Source organism: Gopherus flavomarginatus, chromosome 5 (assembly GCF_025201925.1).
Source record: "Gopherus flavomarginatus isolate rGopFla2 chromosome 5, rGopFla2.mat.asm, whole genome shotgun sequence".
Taxonomy (NCBI): domain Eukaryota; kingdom Metazoa; phylum Chordata; order Testudines; family Testudinidae; genus Gopherus; species Gopherus flavomarginatus.
This window is the reverse complement of record NC_066621.1, coordinates 15,677,132-15,697,720: the sequence shown is the minus strand read 5'-3', so window position 1 is coordinate 15,697,720 and position 20,589 is coordinate 15,677,132. Positions and strand designations below refer to the sequence as shown.

The following is a 20,589-nucleotide window of genomic DNA, read 5'->3' as shown; positions in this document are numbered from 1 at the left end:
AGTCTGAATCTGTCTAGCTTCAACTTCCAGCCTATTATAGTTTTGTTGTCTAGATTAAAGAGCCCTGTATTATCACATTTCTGCACCGCATGTAGGTACTTAGAATCTGGGATCAAGGCACCCCTTGACCTCTCTTTGTTAAGCTAAACAGAGTGAGCTCCTTTGAGTTTACCACTAGAAGGCATATCTTCCAATCCCTAAATCATTCTCATGACTCTTCTCTGACCCCTCTCCAATTCATCAATATCCTTCTTCAATTGTGGACACCAGAACTGCACAGGTAGTCCAGCAGTGGCCACACCAGTGCCAAACACAGACAATATAACCTTTCTACTCCTACCTGATAGTCTCCTGTTTATACATCCAACCATCACATTATCCCTTTGTCGATTGCTATCTGCAAGCCACTGCAGAGTCGGAGGGAGTAGTAAGAATATTTTATATAGGGAGAAGGATTTGGGGGAGCCAGTCAAATCTTCTCCAACCACCTTTGAGATAAAAGAAAGGCTAGAGATCAAACTGAATTTAGCTGGATCCATATTAGAAGACCTGGGCCTTCTAGGAATATTAATTGGTTCTATCTTTAAGCAAGATGGGCTTTGACCAGTAGCATGCAAAAGGCTAAGCAAGTCAGTGATAACTGAGCCCAAGATGTCTATATAACACATTAGCCATTTTGGTCAAGGATCGAGAGAGCAGGGGTGGGGCACAGCTGTGGAATAATCATCGTCAACTCATCAGTATGCAATGGGGGAGAATCAGAGAAACAAAATTACTGTGGGGCCAGTGAAATAAAAGAGTTGTCCGGACTATCAGGTGGAACATCAACAGATAGGAAATTGGCTTTGATGTACAATTTAAGTCACACAATAACGATACTGACTATAAACTTCGCTGCTGTACAAATCTGATGAGCAGGAAATTGTTTCAGTTATTTAAGTGATCCTAAAAGGGATTTCGTCGTCATCAAAAGTTTGTTGCAATCAAACAAACAAAAAGACTGGGGATGGCACTTTTTTCCTAAGAGATCTTCTTATGTAGTGGTGTAAATCTGTTTTTAATAGCAAAAGGCACACCTGGTTGCTGCAGTTGCCCTCCTTGAGTCAATAATGAACCAATGCCCTAGCGTGGTGTTAGGGGACACTGTGCTGCTGGAGTTGCTGTCTTCTGGATGAGAGTATAAAAGTGGGGTCTTGATCACTTGGGGTCCACAAAGGCTACATTTTCCACAAAGATGAGGGTGTAAACTCTGGTGCCCTGGCCAAATTCCAGTTTGGATAATTACAGCCTCTCAACTTCATGCTCTCCCTGTAGTTTTAATTGGTTCTATGTGCTATTAAACAGTTGCTGTGCCTCACCCCAGGAGTGGCTGCATTTCAGAGGGGGGAGAAGTGACTTCTACTCTTAGTTTTTGTATCTGTTTGGAAAGTACTCTGGGGGCCTGATATTTCATTGCCTTGCATCTCGTGCAGTCATTTACACCCTTGCAAAATAAATGCAAAGTGTATGCAAAACACCACCATTCTGATTTGGAAGCCTTTTACAGTCACTTTGCATTGGTTTAAATGACTGCACAAGAGAGGATCATACCATGGGTTTCTTCAGGCTGGAAGATGCAAAGAGTGTGAGAATGGATTTGGTGCCTGAGCTGCTAAATTCTCATGGCAACCTTCCATGCCTGGTTTACATTACGGGGGGAAAGGTTTGTGAGCATGACATTTTGCAAGCCCCAAAAGTAGTTCAAGAGGGTTGCAAATTTCTCAAATTCCACTGGCTTTGCCCATCCCTACTTCTATAGACACAGCTCAACTTCCAACCACTATTACATCGAAAAGCCACTTGGTAGTTGAAGTCCAGGGATTGCCTGCTTTAATCTAAGTTAAATACTAAAGTGAAAAGCAAGCTATGGTGAAATCACAAGTTCATTTGAAATTGCAGCTGGATCCCAGAGGAGATGCAGATGATAACATTATAGATACAGGGGGAGAGAGAAAGAGACACAGAGAGACGTACAAGCAGGTAGGGAGTCGAAGTCAGAAAGGAAAAAAAAACCCAGCATGTTAAGGGGATGAAGATTAAATGACAACCTCCAATTCAAAGGGCTGCAGGGAAAGCTAACAAACAGCGACAAATCAGAGCACGTGGACACAGGCAGTCAATTCCCTGAAATAAAACTTTTATTGGAAATGATGTCTGAAAACAAACAGCCTACAACAGGAATTAATGATTGCCACTAGCCTGGCCCTGCGTACTCAGCTCTCCAGGGAGAGAAAGCACTGGAACAAGTGCCACCAAGTGTTAAATTCTGCTGATGACACTACCACAGCAGGTTAGGGATTGGAGGGGAGCTGATGGGAAGGAGTTAGAATCACTTAACCTTCATTACTCCAAATTAAAATCAGAAGTGAGATGACAATTGCAATTTGTGACCAACTAATTGTTTCCCTCAGAAGTTGATCATTCTGCAGATTGGGGAAATTAATGGTTTGCAGTCCCAGGCGGATTGGTTTTGAACCCTGTGGAGGAAATTAAACTCTTTGGAGCAAGAACTATGCAGTTCCTTCCACTTGGTTCCTGGGGAACCTGGCCTTGTTCTGCTCAGTGAATGGGGAACTCAGCACCTTGGAGAGCAGCAAAGGCCTGTCTGTTGCTGGGTGTTTCGGAGGAATTCCCTCCTGTATGTTCATTGCATGACATGATGCTTAGGTTTTTTACTGACTGAGTCACTGTTTGATCCTGGACAAGTCACTTCACCTTGTGGTGCTATCTTAAGTACTTGTAAATCCTTTATTACTACAGGATCTGAGCACCTCACAATTTTAGTGTATTATCTTCTGTGAGGGAGGGAAGTCATTTTAGCTCCATTTAATTGATGGTGACACAAAGAAGCCAAGTGACTTGCCCAAGGTCACAAGGTCTGTGCCAGAGCAGGGGGCTTGAACCCAGGTCTTCCCAAGTCATAGGCTACTCCCCTTGTCACTGGACGTTCCTTTATTTTAGTTTCTTTATTTATAAAGCCAGGATAACAACTATAGCTGGCTGGGGTTTTTTTCATCCACACTTTTTTTTTTTGGATGAAAAATGGCTTTTTGGCCAGACCAAACATTTTTGCAGACAAATGTCATTTTCATCTTTTTTTTGATGAAAAACAAAATATTTTGGTAAAAAAAATCAGGTTTTATTACAAAAATAATTGTTTGGAGGAAAAAAAGTGCTGGTTTTAGTTTCTGATTTTTTATGTATTTATTTAACCATAAAAACTAGCTTTTGAACATAAGAACCTTTGTCAATTTTTGTTTTCAGGTTGCGGTGGAGTTTTTTGTTTGATTGCTTGCTTGTTTTTAAGCTGAACATTTTTTCCTTGGGGTATTTTGCATAAAAACCTAGCACATTTTTTCAAAATTTCCCACTAAAAATATCTGGCATTTTCCCACCAGCTGTTCGTGTTTGTGTAAACCATGCTTACACTGAGTGGCTCTCTGTCTTTCTCTAATGGCTGGACTACCTAGGGAATCATGAGTCTGTAAAACCTCTGAATTACCAAAGCAGGATCTTTTAGCTTGAACAGCATAATGCTCCTGCTTTTAGATCCAGAATTCTGAGGTTCAGTCCCTGCTCCTGACAACTCACCCCAGGCATTATCCTTTATTTGCAAAGAGCTTTGAAATCCTTATGTTAAATAGAACATACGTGTGTCTCCTATTATTCATTATAAAATCACCATCAGTGCTTGTGGTGAAAGTACAAGATCAAAGCTCTCGGCTGTCCTCCTGTTACAAAAATAATTGAAGACATCAGTTGACCAGCTGAGGGGTGGAAATCACCAGCACTTTGCTAGAGTGTGCCAGGATAAATATGCACTTTTCTGACAATACATTCACAGCCCTTGAATGCCCATTCCGCTGGCATTCAAGGGAGAGAATCTGTGAAGTCTATGAGACAGCATGATACAATAGAAATGCCAAGCCTGCCTAGTGCTGAAAGTTGGCAGGATGGATTTGCCCTCTAATGTACTAACTCTCCCACTCAACTAAAGGGGCTGGAGAGGAGATAAGAAAGCTGCCTTCCTAGCTATAAAGCTGCAGGGCTTTTAAGCATAACCAGGCGTTGCAGCTCCTACATCAAAATAGAACCCACAAACAGGATGGCATCAATCAAATCTACCGTGCCAGAGAGTCTCTCTTGTCCTTCATCCCCGGGGAGTTGAAAGAAAGGGTTCTTACAGACTAGCACCATGATGTAATTATAACTCTTAATTGGTCTGTCAGAGAGAAGGAAGGTGCCAGATTTTAATGAAAATGGAGACCTTACACTTTTGATTCGTATTTTTCTGCCTCAACACAGACCTATGCAAGCACATTTGTTTGTCTCTCTGGAGTTCACCTGAGTTCTCTGACCATGCCTTTCCTTTCCAAGCAGATGTGGGATGCAGGTTTCAGCTCAGTGCCTTTTGATGTTAGGGACCTGATCCAAAGCTCATTGAAGTCTATGTGAGTCCGTTGATTTCAATGGGCTGTGGATCAAGCCCTGAAACTATTTTATACATGGGGAAATTGAGGCACAGAACTGGGATGTGACTCACCTGAGGGCAACTAGATTAATCTTTGTCTGGGTTAGGACTCAAACCCTAGGTTGTGATTTGGGATGCCTAAATTTCTGCCTGCCCTACATGAGACATCTCAAAGGAGACTGATTTTCAGATAGCAGGCGCTCAGCACATCTGAGAAACAAGGCCCCTTGAAGGCATCTCATGCTGAGCACCCAAAAATGCACAGATCCAAAAATCACTAGTGACTTTTGAAAATTCCATCCCCAGATGTCATAGAATCATAGAAATATAGCATGGGAAAGGGCCTCGAGGGCTCTGAAAAGGACTGCCTGCCTCCCAGTCCTGTGTTTTAGCACCAGCTGTCTGCGACTATTTAGAAAGTGGCATAGATTGTAGCTGTGTGTTTCTCCACAAAAGTTGGTTATTCTTTCTTCCAGTGCCTCTAGCTGATGGTTATTTTTATATCCTCTTCAGGGAACCAGCCAGAATAGAACAGTTTCCATTAATAGCTGGAAGACTGGGGGTCTCTAAGAACATCCACTCGCAGACCCAAATAGAGAAAGCAGCCCTACATTTTACACACTTCACATTTCCTCTTTGGGTGGCTCCCACTTTTGAACACAGCAGCAAAAGGAAGCACGCTATACTCCAACATGTGGCAGGCACCTCTTGTGAGCACGCTTTCTCTCTCTCTCTCTCCTTGTTAATTAGTTGTGAGGTTCAAGCATGCTTTCACTAAGTGACAGACCATCCTGATTTCCCTTTGGCATTTATTATTTAACAGTGATTCTGGCATTACAGCCACAAGCCTGGGCTGTTGTCAATCCACACACACTTTATTAGCACGTTTGCAACAAGCCCAAAGGAACAGCTAAACAGGGAGCCACATCCACCCCCACCCCCCGCCCTCTGTAGGAAAATTACTTCCCATTCCGCAAAACCAATGTGTTCCAGGAGTTCCATCTATCAAGGGCTAAGGGAACAAGCAGTTTACTGAGCCTTGTGTATAGCAGAACTTGTCTCTGAAAACAGGCTTCCTTTACAACAAATAGCATGTTACCATGTAGGGTAGTGCTTCACCCAGGGCTAGCTTTGAGAGCTACACTAAGAGATTGGTAATCACGGTACAGGTAGGCAAGATTCTTTGGGTGAACCAGAATCTTAAATGTGAACCCTGCCCCCCCTAGTTTTGGGAGACTTCTGATTCAAAGACCTTAATCTTCAATCTAACTCCATGTTTCGATCCTGGGTTGGTTCCAAAACTAAAAGCAGGTGATAATCCATATCCAGTTCAGAGGCCACACTTTCTGCTGGCATGAAGGGGCACAGCTCCACTGTGTCCAAAAGGAGCTATAATCAATTTATGCAGCAGAGAATCTAGCCTCGGGTGTGGCCCAGGAGGGTGAAAAAAAAATCTCACTCTGCAGTTCTTGACAGATGGCCACTATTTGAGGCCAAAGTTTTATAACACAGATTGCAAAATTTTAGCAGCTGCAGAGCTGACCTTGCATCCTAACCCACATACCTAACCCTCAAAAACCCTATCCAAAATTTACTCCAGATCCAAACATGGTCTCCTCTGTTTCTCTCTGGGGCATATTGTATTATTCCATAGGGATCCCACCAGAGCAGAGTGCACATGAAGGTTTTTCTCTTTCATATGTGATATGTGACACAAATGCCTGCTGGATCTAAAATGGATTGCTCAGATGCTTTTCAAGTACAGGACTGAGCCTGTTACTAGGTTACTAGGAGGGAGGGTTTCTAGGGCTGCAGCCATGAAGTTTGATGTCAATATTAGTCCACAGTTTTAGAATCATGAGGATAACTTGATAAGTATGTGACTGTATGTCTGTAGAAGCTATGACAATAATAGTAATTGTGCGTGTGTGTGTGTGTATATATATATACATACACATACACACAAGTACCAGGAAATTGCAACATCCACAATAAGCATGAGACTCTGTGTGTGTGTGTGTGTGTGTGTGTGTGTGTGTGTGTGTGTGTGTGTATACACTGAAATTGTGACATATATAGTTGTATGCCACATATTTTTGTGACATGGAATTGGTCTGTTTTGTGAATACCACATTGGTATATTGTCAGTATATGGTAACATCCTCTTGATCAATATGATGCAAGAAAGGGAAATAGGCTATTTCCACATTGTGGCAGCATACAAGAAAGAGCAAGGTTCTGGTTAACCATTTGGGGCCAGATTTTCAGAACAGTTCAGCTTTCATTTAGGCACCTCAATGAAGCCGCTGGACTTAGAGCTGCTGAGTGCTGAGCACTTCTGAAAAATATGACCACAAATGCATGAAACCTGTGAGCAAAATGTCTTGTGATGCATGTGGATTAACATAAGTCCTTCTTATTTGCCTCCATTTATTTTTACATCCTTCTGATCCAGCGAACAAACCACAATGAATTCCACGTCCAGTACATCAGCATGCAACCAAGAGCTGTGTGCACCTTTCATTAGAGCATAAGAATTGGAAGGGGCTGTCCTTCTAGTCTGGTAACCTACAGGTTGGCTGTTTCAAAGGAAGATGTTACCATCCTTGCCCCCCCTGCCCCACGTCTGCCTCCAATTGTGTGACACTGCACCGCATAGTGAAGAAAGACTCTCTCTGCAAGCCAGCTGGTGAGCATCTTATCCCTAAAGCAAGAAGATTGATGGCCAAGGTAATTTTTTCCTGGCTAGCACAACGCCAGGTGCATAACTGCTGCATCAGCCCGTGACTATCCCCAACTGGCCTTTCAAACTGGTGCGGAAACAGTATTCCCTCCACAGCAGACAAGCAAGCCAGAGTGGGGGCGGTAGGGCTGGGATGCTGAGGCTCTCAAAGTGTTGCTATTTTGGGGAGTTTTTCCCCTGCTGCAAGGCCAAGGAGAGGCGTCAGCGCCGAAGCCTGGAGGAGCCTGTCTAGGAGGGAGCTCCAGGCAATGTCAAAGCCTTGCCTTTGAACGGAGCTGCCTGCACACCGCACAGAGAAGTAAACGTGAGCTGTGGAATTCAAAGGGGACAAAGGCGAGGGGGCATCACTCAGGGAGGTTGGTCATTTCCTCCTGTGTAGAGTCAAAGCAGAACACCCTGGAACAAACTGTAAATTCCACCAGTGTAAGGCAGCAAGATGTAGATGTATGTAATGCTGGTGAAAAATGGTAGCCTAGCATCCCCAGAGACCGGACAGACCCTTGCTCCCTAGGAGCAGAGGAATCTCCACAAGATCAGACTAGTGGTCCCCATTGCCTAGAATTCTGTCTCCCATAATGATCAGTATCAGCTGCAGGCTGCTCTGTGATGGCTACTAACCTGACACCAGGGAAATTTTCCTCAGGATCGCAACCCCCGTAGTGAGATTCACTCATGCCCTGAGGCAGGAGGATTTATATTCGTTCCCCTCCGCACGGAGTAGGTGCAGCACAGGGCAAGCTTCCAGAAGCCCTGACTCTAGCTGGGGGAGAATTTCCCCACCTCAGGCACTGTGGATGACAGACCCAGGCTGCCTTCTGAGGAACTCCCTCCACCCCCAACTCCGGAGTAGGGGGAATCGTGGGGTGGGAAAGAATTCAGAGTGTGGCTGCAACATGCAGCACAGTGGTGATTCTGAGCAGCACTGCAGCCCAGCAAAGCTGCTGCAACTTTAACAGAACCCAGAACTGCCTAAATGATGCTGGGGTGGGAGGTGGGTATTCCAGCTTAGCCCACTCTCCCTTCTGGACTGCAACTCTGAGTTCACCTCTAAGAGGCACAGCACAGAACCTCACCCCTCATGCGTAAAGTTAAGCACATACATACATTTTTGCACAACCGGGGCCACTTTGGGCAAGTCTCTTACAGCTGCATTTTCTAATCTCACACAAGCCAGGAATAGAACTGAGTTGTCCTACCTTCCATTCCCCACCCCTGCTCTACCCACTTAACAATGCTCCTGCCTCCTACCTGGAGATATTTTAAGCAGGAATGTTCCAGGGCTGCAGTGCTTTGATGTCAATCTTTTGAGATGAATAAATCAAAGCTCTTTAATTTTTTTTAAACTAGGGGATGAGTGAGGGGTTGGAAAGATTATTAAACAAAGTCAGAATAAAAGTTCTTGGCTGTAATTAAAATCCAAATCTTGATGGAACATTCTATATTACTTTATAACATTTTATATTATTTCTCCAGAGATAATTTTACATTTTATATTATTTCTCCAGAGATGCATGTTGTGGGAAACAATATTTTTTGAACTAAGCAGTATAGCCCCAGGTGGGAAGTGTCTCAAAGAAAGAGCCCAGCAAAGAGGCAAGATGCAGGAGACTGCATCCTCATGCGGCCCTGGTTTTAATGGTCGGTTCGCTTTCAACGAAGGGAAATACATTTAAAAATTCAAAGCATCACCTAACAGCATCTGCACAGATGGCAAAGAGACCTGGGATCCTGGCCCTCCCTGTTCGGACAAGGAGATTTGGGAACAATAACCCAAACGAGGCACTTAGCATCAAACTGCTTAAAGGGCTGCATTGTGACGTCCACTTCTGTGGGAGGAGGGAAAGCAAACCTAGTTGATCCCCACTGAAGGCTATCTCCTCAGCATCGTTCTCTTTCTTCCACAGGTGCCATACAGATGGTTTTTTTGCTTTGCATCCTGCTATCACATTCAGACCCAGCCCCTGAGCACCATGCTTCTGCCTCTCTCTCTTTACCCCATGTCCTTTTCCACTGACATGTTCTATTGGGGAGAGGAAATACAAGTGTGGTTCATAGCAGGGAGATTGCCTCCAATTCCTGGTGAGCTGCAGGAAGCAGGAGCTGCAAGACAGGTGTCACAGTGTCAATACTCACACTTAACCACACCATGTCAGCTTGTCCACTGCAATTTTCGTCTCCTTTGTCTCTTCATTTGTGGACTAAATGAGCCTCTTAAGAATGGGACAGGCCTATTACCTTCAAGGTGGATTCACCAGCAGCTTACAAATAGATGGTGACTGCTACCAAGTGCCCAGAGAAGAGTGAAATGCTAATGACCCCAGTTGCAACCCCCACTCCTTGAACTGTCTCAGGTTAGCAGTGCAGAGTGAATGCAGCTAATCCCACTTGCAGGGCACGGCAGGAGCTTCAGTGAGGGGTTGAATGTCAGCAAATGGAGCTTCCAATTAACTGGGTAGCTTTCGCAATAGCAGACAAGGCCACATACGTGCAAAGACGGAACCAAGCAGCAGCTTCTAGAGTGCAGCCCAGTTGGGTTAATCTTTAAAAGCTGCAAGGTCAGGAGGACAGCAACATGATTTCATGTAAGTGACTCAGATCAGGCTAATCTCTAATTAAGAAGGACTGTCTACAGTTCTCCTCCTGATCCCTTCTAGTCTCTTCGGTCGATGGGGCTGGGATAGTGGGGATGAAACCTTGTAGCAGCTTTTGCTGCTGGTGGCACTAGTTCACTGGCAGAAAGGGAGAGTGATGGGTACTAGTTAATGGCCCTGAAGAGACTAGGAGAAGAGGTCCAGCATCGTATGGGGCACATCTGGAGCCAGATTCTCAAGAGAGCTCAGCATGCATTTCAGCTCCTAAATGAGTGACTGAATTTGCAGGTGAGCCCAGAATGCTGGAAGTGTGTTGGTTGCTGAGCTCTTCTGAAAATCTAGGGTAGCATTTTCAGAAGTGGCTTAGGATCCTAAGTGCCATTTTCAAAAGAGGTGTAGGTAATTAGGCTATGTCTACACTGTATTATAAACCTGGGACTGTGGGACTCATGCCTGCAGACTAGCTGTTTCCAGGCCTGCACTTGTGTGCCCAAGCTGCTGGACCCAGATCTCACAGCAGTGCTGACATGTTCATGCTATACACACATCTGAGTCAGAGCTTCTGCTGCTGGGGACCCAGGCTTGCGTCCACCCAGCAAAATAATAGGGCTTGGGCCAGAGATTCAGCAGGACTTGGGCTTGGATACTGCTTCCCCCCACTCCAAAAGGTGGGTCTGAAGGACTTACTAACTTGAATCAGAAAGTTTTATGTGTGGACAGTGCAGGGGGAGGTTGGGCTCACAGCTGAGTCTGAGCCAGGTGCAGTGTAGACCTATCGTTCGGGGCTCAAGTCCCTCTGACTTTCAATGAGACCCAGGAAATATCTGTACTACAGACTTCTGCCAGCATAACTAGGTCAGTGGGGGTGTGAAGATGTGTGATCCCAACTGACATAAGTGTGCCAGAAGAAGTTCCTCATGTAGATGTAGCTATACTGGCAAAGCTGTGCTTTTACGTGTATAGGTTGTTTCATTCCTGGGAAGTAATTTGATTACACTGGTACAAAGCACCACTTTGCTAGTTAGCTAGTGGCATTCATGCTAGGAGCTCTTTTCCAATAGTCTTCTGCTGATAAAGTGCTCAGAGAGCAGGCAATGCCATAGTTTCCAAAGTCAGACAGACTCCTGTGTCTCTTAGGTACTTTTGAAAATTTTACCCCTGGCCTTTATGTAGGTGACTAAATGGGAACTGAGCTCTTTTGGCCCCTGAAGTTTTAAAACAACGATTGTGGGGAAGTCTGTCATAGAGGGATGAGAAGCCATTTTCTTTTCTCAAGTCTCTTTCTTCCCTACAATGGCCTTTCCCCCCCGTCTGACAATTGACACCATTTCACTCAAAATCATCCATGCACTTGTGTCTCATCACATCCTGGTAGCTTAGGGATAATATTTTGCTTGCCTGTAAATGATGCCCTCGTGAGAGAAGTCAGGTTGACAGGGTCGGAGACTGGATTTTTCTAGTAAGTGACATCGTGGACCACACCAGTGCAAGTTTCCCCAGCACTGTCTTGACTAGGACTCCCACCAAACTCCTCCCACATAAGCGGATGGTAACAGCTTTAAGCGCCTGATTCTCCTCTCACCTTGATGTAAAATTGGCAATAACTCAAGTGGATTCGATGGAATTACCTCATGTCCAAGAGAGGTCTCAGGAAACAGGGGTTGAATCTGTGGGGCTGGATTTGACCTGTATGGCACATGACTTGCCCCCTTCATCCAAAGATATCAAGATGTTTTACAACACCTCTTATAAAGTGGTTAAACAATATTATTCGCATTAACTGAGGCACAAAGAGGCTAGGAGATTTGCTTAAGGACATACAGTGAGTTTGTGTCAGAGTTGGTTATAAAATAATAGTATTAATCATTATTATTAAAACCTAGCTCTTCTGCAAGGCTTTTCATCCACTGATCATCATACAGAGTAATCTGAGATCCACTAGACTAGATGATCACAATGGTCCCTCCTGGTTTTAAAATCTATGAACAAATGCCTTTAAATCTATAGATTTGCTAAAGATAAACTACAAGAAGTGCTTTTAGCAAGACTGAGTGGCTCAAACCCACCCTGGGAACTGATGCACATAGCCCATCCTGCTACACTGAATGGTAAAGTTTATAAATAACTAACAGACATCTAATCTGATACAATAAATCTAGAAGAGATATCCAAAATTGTCTGCTATATGAATAAAAAAAGAACTCACTGGTTTTAACAGCAGTGCTACATTTCACTGAGGAGAAGATAGGATGTTCTACAGAAGTGGTTGGAAGAATAAAATTCAAGCCATGCAGAACATGTACTGTCACATAATCTATGATGTCTGAAAATTCCCAGAGAGAAACAGACAATGAGTAAACCTGTTGCAATTGCTGGAACATAAGCCATCCACCTTGCTATGACATGCTACTGATAGCCAGAAGGGAAAGAAACCACTTAGGGTGGTCCATAGAGGGTTGTTTAGGAGTAATAGGATTAAACTGAGCATAGGAAAATTGAGATTGAATATTGTGGGGTAAATTTCTGACAGCAAGGTCTATTAAGCTGCAGTTTTGTCTCCCCAGTGTGATGGTGAAAGCCCCACCACTTGGGTTATCTAGAATTAGGCCAGACAAAGTATAGGCAAAGGATTTTGTAGCGAGCATCATGCCTACCACAAAAAGCTCCTCGGTGTAAAGTGATGTAGCTCCATGGATTTCAGTGGAGACAGGCTGATTTACAGTGGCTGAGGATCTGGTCTGTGGTTTGGTGAAGACAAGAGACTGGTTATAGTGTAGTTGCATTACAGTGGTGAATGAGTTATTGATATTAGGGAGAGCTAAATTCATTGCAATTTTATGAACAATATAACCTGCGTAAGGCATCTATGAATAAGCCAGGAACTGAGCCACAGCTTCTAGATCCCAGGCAAGTGCCTTAACTATGAGACCTCTTTACTTGACAGCAAGCCTTGAAACAGGCATATTGGCTAATGCTCAGACCAGGGTTCTGTGGGCTCAGTTCTCTGTTGCTGTGGTCACTCACGCCAGTTGCAAAGTGAGTGTAAAACAGCATGCCGAATCAGATTGGTGACATCTTACAGCTGCTTTGCATTGGAATAAATGAAGCACAGTGCAGGACAAAGGAGAATCCACTTTTACCTGCCATCTGACCCTCCGTCTATATGGAGTTCTCTCTCCCCTCCCTCATCTGACACCCCCTCCCACACACGCACACTTCAAAGGTAGGACATGGCCTTATTCTGGCATTACCTATGGACAATTTTCTTTGTGCAGTTTCCCTCCTCCCATTACTTTGTAATGAACTACAAGTGGCAGCACAATCAGAAATCTTACACACTCATACCCAATGCAGCACCCACCCATGCACTACATCCACACTCATAGTCTCGTATACACACACACACACCCTACAGAACACATTCATGCCCCACATTCCCCTCAAACACACCACAGTACCCCCCAACACACATTGTATATTACACCATCACTTCCACACCCACCATCCCATACCGACTTCAGTGTGCACACATACACACTTCAGTACAGCTACACACCACACTTGCACCCACACAACACACTCACACCCATAACCTCAAACACATCCCCCCAGACACTACAGCACATGCAAACCTCACCCACAACAAACACACGACACACACCAACGCGCAACGCAGTCATACCCAAAAGCCATACACAGCCCAACAGCACAGGACACAGACACCACACCCACAACAAACACACCACACTCATCGCCACAAACCCCACATGCACATCCCAACATGCATCCCGACCTCAATTAGAGCGTATGAGGACTGAGTACAGTGTCGGATGATACCGCCAGTGCTGTTGCTATTGATTGCTTGCCTGTCTTCTCCTCCAGTCTCTCTGGTCCTGCAGTAGTTGTTTTGATATGAGGACAGGCTCCCCTGCTGCAGAGCACACTCAAGAGGCACTCATCTTTCCAGAAGCTGTTTCTGTGATTAGAACCAGGGGGTATTTAGAGCCAGCTCCCTCCACCATCCCATAAACTGGAGTAAGATCATGTAGACCTACCTGAGTTATCTTTAAGTCTAGCTATCTCAGGGACCAATAGCAGTGAAGCCCATCTGGGATCCTGGGTACATATATGAGTGATTGCATCTTCACTGCTCCAGCTTGAGTACAGCTAGCTCAGGTATGTCTACATGTGATGCAGTCACACCCCATGACTGCAGTATAGATGCACCCTCGGTATTTTGCCAAAGCAAAGTGTTCCAAAGCCACAAATCAGGCTCCAAAAATCATGAGAGTGGCTTAAAAATAAATCAAGATTTTTATAAGTATTAAATTGGGGGTGGGGGGTGTCTGTCTGTTTTGCCCTCTGGTGTTTGAACCCTTAGGAGTCACATTTTCAAACTGTTCTCTGCCAGCACAAGGGCTAGGAATGTACTGCTGTTTTAAATGAAAGCTGGGGGGCACTGATGGGTGTTCATGTCGCACGCCCTGTCAGAACCCAGCCCAGGCTGGGAAAGCTAATGATCCCCCCAGCAGGCCAAATTTGCTGATGGATGCTGGTCACACACCACCTGAGGCAGGTTGCACATAGATTAAGAAGAAGAATGGAGGCTCACTCTGTGCCCTAGAGATTCCTGTTGTGCTCAGCACACTAGTGCAGGGTGACCAGACAGCAAGTGTGAAAAATCAGGACAGGGTTAGGGGTAATAGGCCTCTATATAAGAAAAAGCCTCAAATATCTGGACTGTGCCTATAAAATTGGGACATCTGGTCACTCTACACTAGAGCATGGTGGGTTGCCCTATCTTATGAGTGGCACCGATTCCAAAGCAAACCCCTTATGAAGACATGCTGCTCACCTCATCCCAGCCTTGACAGGAACAAAATAAGCAGTGATTTACCGCCAGCATCTCCCCAGAAGCTGGATAACGTATCCCGTTTATTTGTTTCACTCGAGGAGTGCTGGGGAGAGTGCTTGGGAGGGGAGAGAGGAGGCAGATCCATTTAGAAAGGTTGGCTGTATGCATGAGAGGAAGGGGTGGATTTCCCAAACATCAGACCTGCGTGAGATGTGAGACTTGCTCGGTTGCTTTCACAGTTCACCTTAATTAACACGTCTAATAGTAAAAGGGGTTGAGGTGGAAGGAGGTGGGGTAGACAAGCCAATCTCTAGCTGCCAGAGAGAGAGCTGTAAATTACCACAAATGCCAATAAGTCATTAGGAAGTGCAAGAAAAACGTAAGGTTGTCATGGCAACTGACATTCACAGCTTTTGGCCAATGTTCCGGGGGGCCATATTCTTTCATTCCTCAGGTGTGTGCACGGCACATGTTAGAAAGAGAGGAGCAGCTCTGAGCTGCACCGGGGTGATGGGGTGTGGGGGGGGGAAGCACCAGGCAGAAGGGAGCTTGTGTTGTTATGAAGGAAATACTCAGACCTGCCAGGCAGAGTCTTAGCAGGGAACACCAAAGCTTTTGTTATAGCGCCCCTTTTCCTTGGCGTGTGCACATGTGGGCATGTGCAGATGGGCATGTATGTATGTGTACGAGTGTCTGCCTGCATTTTTATGTGTGCGCGTGTATGCATGGGCACATGCATATGCATCTGCATAGGTGAGTGCATGCTTGAAGCTCATGTCTGCATGCATGGGCTAAGCCTGACGGTTGTGTGTTTTAAGCCCCAGGTGATCAATGCATCAGTTTTATCCCAACTCCAGATTATGTTCCTAGCACTCCATAAGGGAGAGGAAGAATTGGGGCGGGGGAAGGGCTGTTCTTCAGGAGTCACTACCTCAGAACACCTGCGAAAGGACTTTGCCCCTCCACCCTTCGCTCGTGTTCCATTTACCTCACACTTCTGCCCCCCCTCAAGTGGAAAATTATTCAGGGCCAGACCCTGTTAGGTACCGGCTGCCCTCAGTGCCTAGCTCAGCTCACAGGCCCCTCAGCCAGTGGGTTAGATGGTTGAGACTGATGCAGGGAAAAACTTCATCTTTTGTTGTCCTCCATTTTGTGTGTGTGTATGTGGTGGTGTGAGGGGGTAGTGGGGACAGCAGACCAAATAGCCAAGAGTGCTGGGAAAGGGACACAGGTCTTGCCACCTCTGTGGGTACATCTACACAGCCAAAAATTGACACACCGCAGCAAGCCTCAGGGCTTGGCTCAACTGACATGGGCTTGGGCTGCAGGGCTACGAAAGCCATGCAGACCGTTGGGCTCAGAGACCCTCCCCTGCTCTGGATCCCATATGTACACATGGCTATTTTTAGCCCTGTGGCGCGAGGACCAAAAGCCCAAGTCAGTTGACCTGGACACTGAGACTCGCTGCCATGTAGACATCACCCATGTCACTATTTCACAGCTCTCCAATAGCCAGCATGAGACCCATAAACTAGTTTCATCCCAGGTCCTCGAGGAGAGGCAGCCACAGCTCAAAGCCCACATCTGCTCCCCCCTACACCTTTCCCTAAATTATTAGCACTCTGAGCAGAGATGCCAAGAAGGAGAGAATGGGCCATGGAGAGTGAGCTCCTCTCATGCACTTAGATGGGGTCTATGGTGGGTTGTCCACCCCACACAAGGCCTGAAGGGGTTAAGGTGGCCAGGTGTGCCAATTAACCACCTAGGCTGTACCTGGAGGAGCAGCCAGGGAGAAAGGACTAATTAGTGTAGTGGGCGGGCCAGGGGAATTGGCACCATGAAAGGGCAGTGAATGAGAAGACTTCCTGGGACAGTGGGTCCTGAAAGATTTTGATACCCTGGAAGGGAAAACCATTTAGTGACCTGGCCAGAGGGCTGAGTCACAAAGAGGAAGCAGCAGCTCCTGGATCAAGAGAGGGGCTGCAGACGAAGAGAGAGACAGAGAGTGACGAAGTGCACCTGGTGGGAAGGAGTATCGGCCAGCCAGAGCTAATCCCCAAAACAGCCAGGAGAAGGTGCCATCGAACGGTGAGTAGAGTATCCTGTGACACGGTCCCTCCAGGGCAGAGTGAGACACATTAGCAAGGTAAACAAGGGAGACACTTGTCCTCCTGGCACTGCCTATACTGTACACATTCTGTGGACTTGTGTAACACTGCAAGGCTATCAATCTCTCTCATATTTGTACGTGTGGGGGTTCACCCTATATTTGTTATAGGACTGGGGTAGCTGATTCTTTCAGTACAGGGAACGATCAAAGTTCCCCCTCTATCTGCTTCCTCCCTTCCCCTCCCTTCTCCAGAAGGGAACTCCAGTAGCCTATTTTCATCATGCCCTTGGAGCTGGACCATCTCTGAGCCAATGCAGGGAGATGCATGATGTGCTGGAATCCCAGGATTGCATTTCATGACACACTCCATTTCCCTTGCAATACCACTCTCCATTCCTTGTCCTGTCCTGTATCCCCTGCTGCCTGCCCCACTCCCACACACCACATCTCCAGTGCAAGGCGGCTTCCTACCTTCTGTAACTGTTAAGAAATGGGATTACAGCATCATGGAGGAAAGGCAAATGCCACCTGCGAGCTTTGTGGAATTAAAAATAAACCCTGCATGTTCATAAAGGGAAATGAGGCTTAGAAGGGTATACAGCCTGACTGGATCCGGAGAGAATTTTAAGCAGAAAAAGCACATGATGGAAGAATGTACATCACCACGAGGCTTGTTCTCTAAGTCATAGAGGAGCAGTTTGGGCAGAGCAGAAAGGTGAGGTGAGTCATCCCTCAGGCTCTGTGATTTTAGTATTTGCTAATATAAGGTGGTTGAGCAAGAGGCTTAGGATGACCATATTTCCCAAAGGGAAAACGGGACACTGTGTGGGGCTGGCCCTAGACACCCACCCTCCCCCGCATGAGGCTGTTGCTGGTCACTCAAACCTTGCTGCCCCCCCGAGCAAGGCTGTCGCTTGAACCCTGCTGGCCCCCGCACGCACTAGAATCCTGCCCCCCCATGCCCTTCTTGGCCGAAGTCCTGCCTCCCCCCGGCATGAGACTGGCATCTCCGCTCACCCTCTGCACCACACCCCACTTTTTTGACAAAAGTGGACATTTGTCCCATTTGCTTTTGCCAACTGATCAAATCGGCAAGAGCAAACTAGACAAATGTCCACTTCTGCCAAAAAAGTCGGGACAGCCAGGATAGGGCTTAAAAAAGGAACTCTCTCAGCCAAAATGGGACATATGGTCACCCTAATTATCAGCTCCAAGAAGCGAAGGTATTTTGCCACCAGCAGAAGAATCACCGGTGCTGCAGGAGAAGCCTATAAATGCACTGGAGACCTTTAATTTCAGAAGGTCCTGCCAGTGGACTGAAACGTGCACATGTAACTCTCCAGCATGTATGTATTATGGGTCCCTCTGTAGCAATCCACAGAGGATTGTAGTTTGTTACAGTGCACACTACAGGAGGCTGTGTTTTTAGCTCAAGTTGTGTCAGTTAATGCTTTTGGCTCTGGAGATCCTCTATTCAATCCCTGGTATGTCGGCCTATTCCCCAACGATCATCCAAAGCTGATGTTATATGGTCACTAGTGCAGTGGGGGCCCTTTGGGAGAAGAGAGCTCTAGGGCGGTGTCCATTTGTTAGAAAAAGATGTGAGACCTACCCTTCCAGCATGCCCTAGGCAATGTACAACTGGAGAATATCACAAATAAAAACAGTAAGAGGGCCAAAAAAAAAATGCCACCATAGCTAAACAACAGAGTAAAAGAGACTGTTAGAGGCAAAAAAACAACAACACATCCTTTAGAAACTGGAAGTCAAGTCCTACTTAAGAATATGGAGTGGAGCAAAATCTTTGGCAAGGCAAGTGTAAAAACATAATTCGAGGGGCCAAAAAAGAACTATAAAAGCAACTAGCAAAAGACAGAAAAGCCAGCAGCAATTTTTTTAAGCACTTCAGAAGCAGGAAGGCTGCCAAACAATCAGTGGGGGCCATGGATGATCAAGGTGCTAAAAGAGCACTCAAGGAAGAGAAGGGTGTTGCAGAGAAGCTAAATGAATTCTTTGCACGGATCTTCACTGCAGAGGACATGAGGGAAATTCCCACATCCAAGCCATTCTTTTTAGGGGACAAATCTGGGACAGTTTCCCAGACTGAGGGGTCAGTAGCGAAAGTTCTAGGACAAATAGATAAATTAAACAGTAATAAATCACCAGGATTAGATAGTATTCACCCCAGAGTTCTGAAAGAACTCAGATATGAAATTATGGAACTACTAGCTGTGTTATGAAACCTAATGCTTAAATTAGCCTCTGAACCAGATGCACAGGATAACTAATGTGACGCCAATTTTTTAAAAAGGCTCCAGAGGCAAATCTGGCAATTACAGGCCAGTAAGCCTAACTTCAGTATCAGACAAAATGGTTGAAACTATAGTAAAGAACAGAATTATCAGGTTCACATATAAAAACAATATATTGGGGAAAAGTCAACATTGCTTTTGTAAAGGGAAATCATGCCTCACCAAACTATTAGAATTCTATGAGGGTGTCAGCAAGCATGTGGACAAGAGTGATGCAGTAGGTATAATGGACTTGGACTTTCAGAAACCCTTTGACAAGGTCCCCCAGCAAAAGCTCTTAAGCAAAGCAAGGAATCATGGAATAAGAGCAAAGATCCTCTCATGGATTAGTAACTGGTTAAAAGATAGGGGAAAAAACAGTAGGAATAAATGGTCAGTTCTCACAGTGGAAAAAGGTAAATAGTGGAGTCCTCCAAACATTGTTCTGGGAACAGTGCTGTTCAACATATTCATAAATGATCTGGAATGAGGGGTAAACAGTGAGATGACGAAGTTTGCAGATGATACAAAATTACTCAAGCTAGCTAAGTCCAAAACTGACTGTGAAGAGTTACAAAGGGAACTCACACAAAACTGGGTGACTGAACAACAAAATGGCAGATGACACTCAGTGTTAATAAGTGCAAAGTAATGCATGTTGGAAAACATAATCCAACTATACATACAAAACGATGGGGTCTAACTTAGCTGTTACTACTGAAGAAAGAGTCGTGGATAATTCTCTGAAACCATCTGCTCAATGTGCACAGCAGACAAAAAAGATAACGGAAAATGTTAGGAACCATGAGAGGGACAGATAATAAGACAGAAAATATCATAATGTCAATATATAAATCCATGGCATGCCCACGTCTTGAATACCAGATACAGTTTTGGTTGCCTCATCTCAAAAGAGATTAGAATTGGAAAAAGTACAGAGAATGGTAACAAATGATTAAGTGTATGGAACAGTTTCTATATGAGAAGAGATTAAAAAGACTGTGGGTATGTCTACACTACAGGATTATTCTGATTTTACATAAACCGGTTTTATAAAACAGATTGTATAAAGTCGAGGGCACGCTGTCACACAAAGCACAATAATTCAGCAGTGTATGTCCATGTACCTAGGCTAGCATCAATTTCTGGAGCATTGCACTGTGTAGCTATCCTGTAGCTATCCCATAGTTCCCGCAGTCTCCCCCGCCCATTGGAATTCTGGGTTGAGATCCTAGTGCATGATGGTGCAAAAAACAGTGTCGCAGGTGATTCTGGGTAAATGTCGTCACTCATTCCTTCCTCCGTGAAAGCAACGGCAGAAAATCATTTCATGCCCTTTTTCCCTGGATTGCCCTGGCAGAAGCCTTAGCATGGCAACCATGGAGCCCGTTTTGCCTTTTGTCACTGTCACCGTATGTGTACTGGATGTTGCTGACAGAAGCGATACTGAAGTGCTACACAGCAGCATTCATTTGCCTTTGCAAGGTAG

General features: G+C 45.3%; 1 protein-coding gene across 2 annotated transcripts in view; it reads right to left on the bottom strand.

The window, feature by feature from the left end:
• The window catches only part of LRRN2 (leucine rich repeat neuronal 2), a 113,557-nt gene that overhangs the window by 74,277 nt on the left and 18,691 nt on the right, over positions 1 to 20,589 (bottom strand). The window contains exon 1 of one of the 2 annotated variants that reach the window (XM_050952311.1): positions 13,638 to 13,679. The exons of the other annotated variant lie outside the window; for it this stretch is intronic. The gene's annotated coding sequence lies outside the window, so the exon portion shown is untranslated. Of the gene's footprint in view, positions 1 to 13,637; positions 13,680 to 20,589 lie in introns of those variants that run through there. 2 annotated transcript variants of the gene reach the window in all.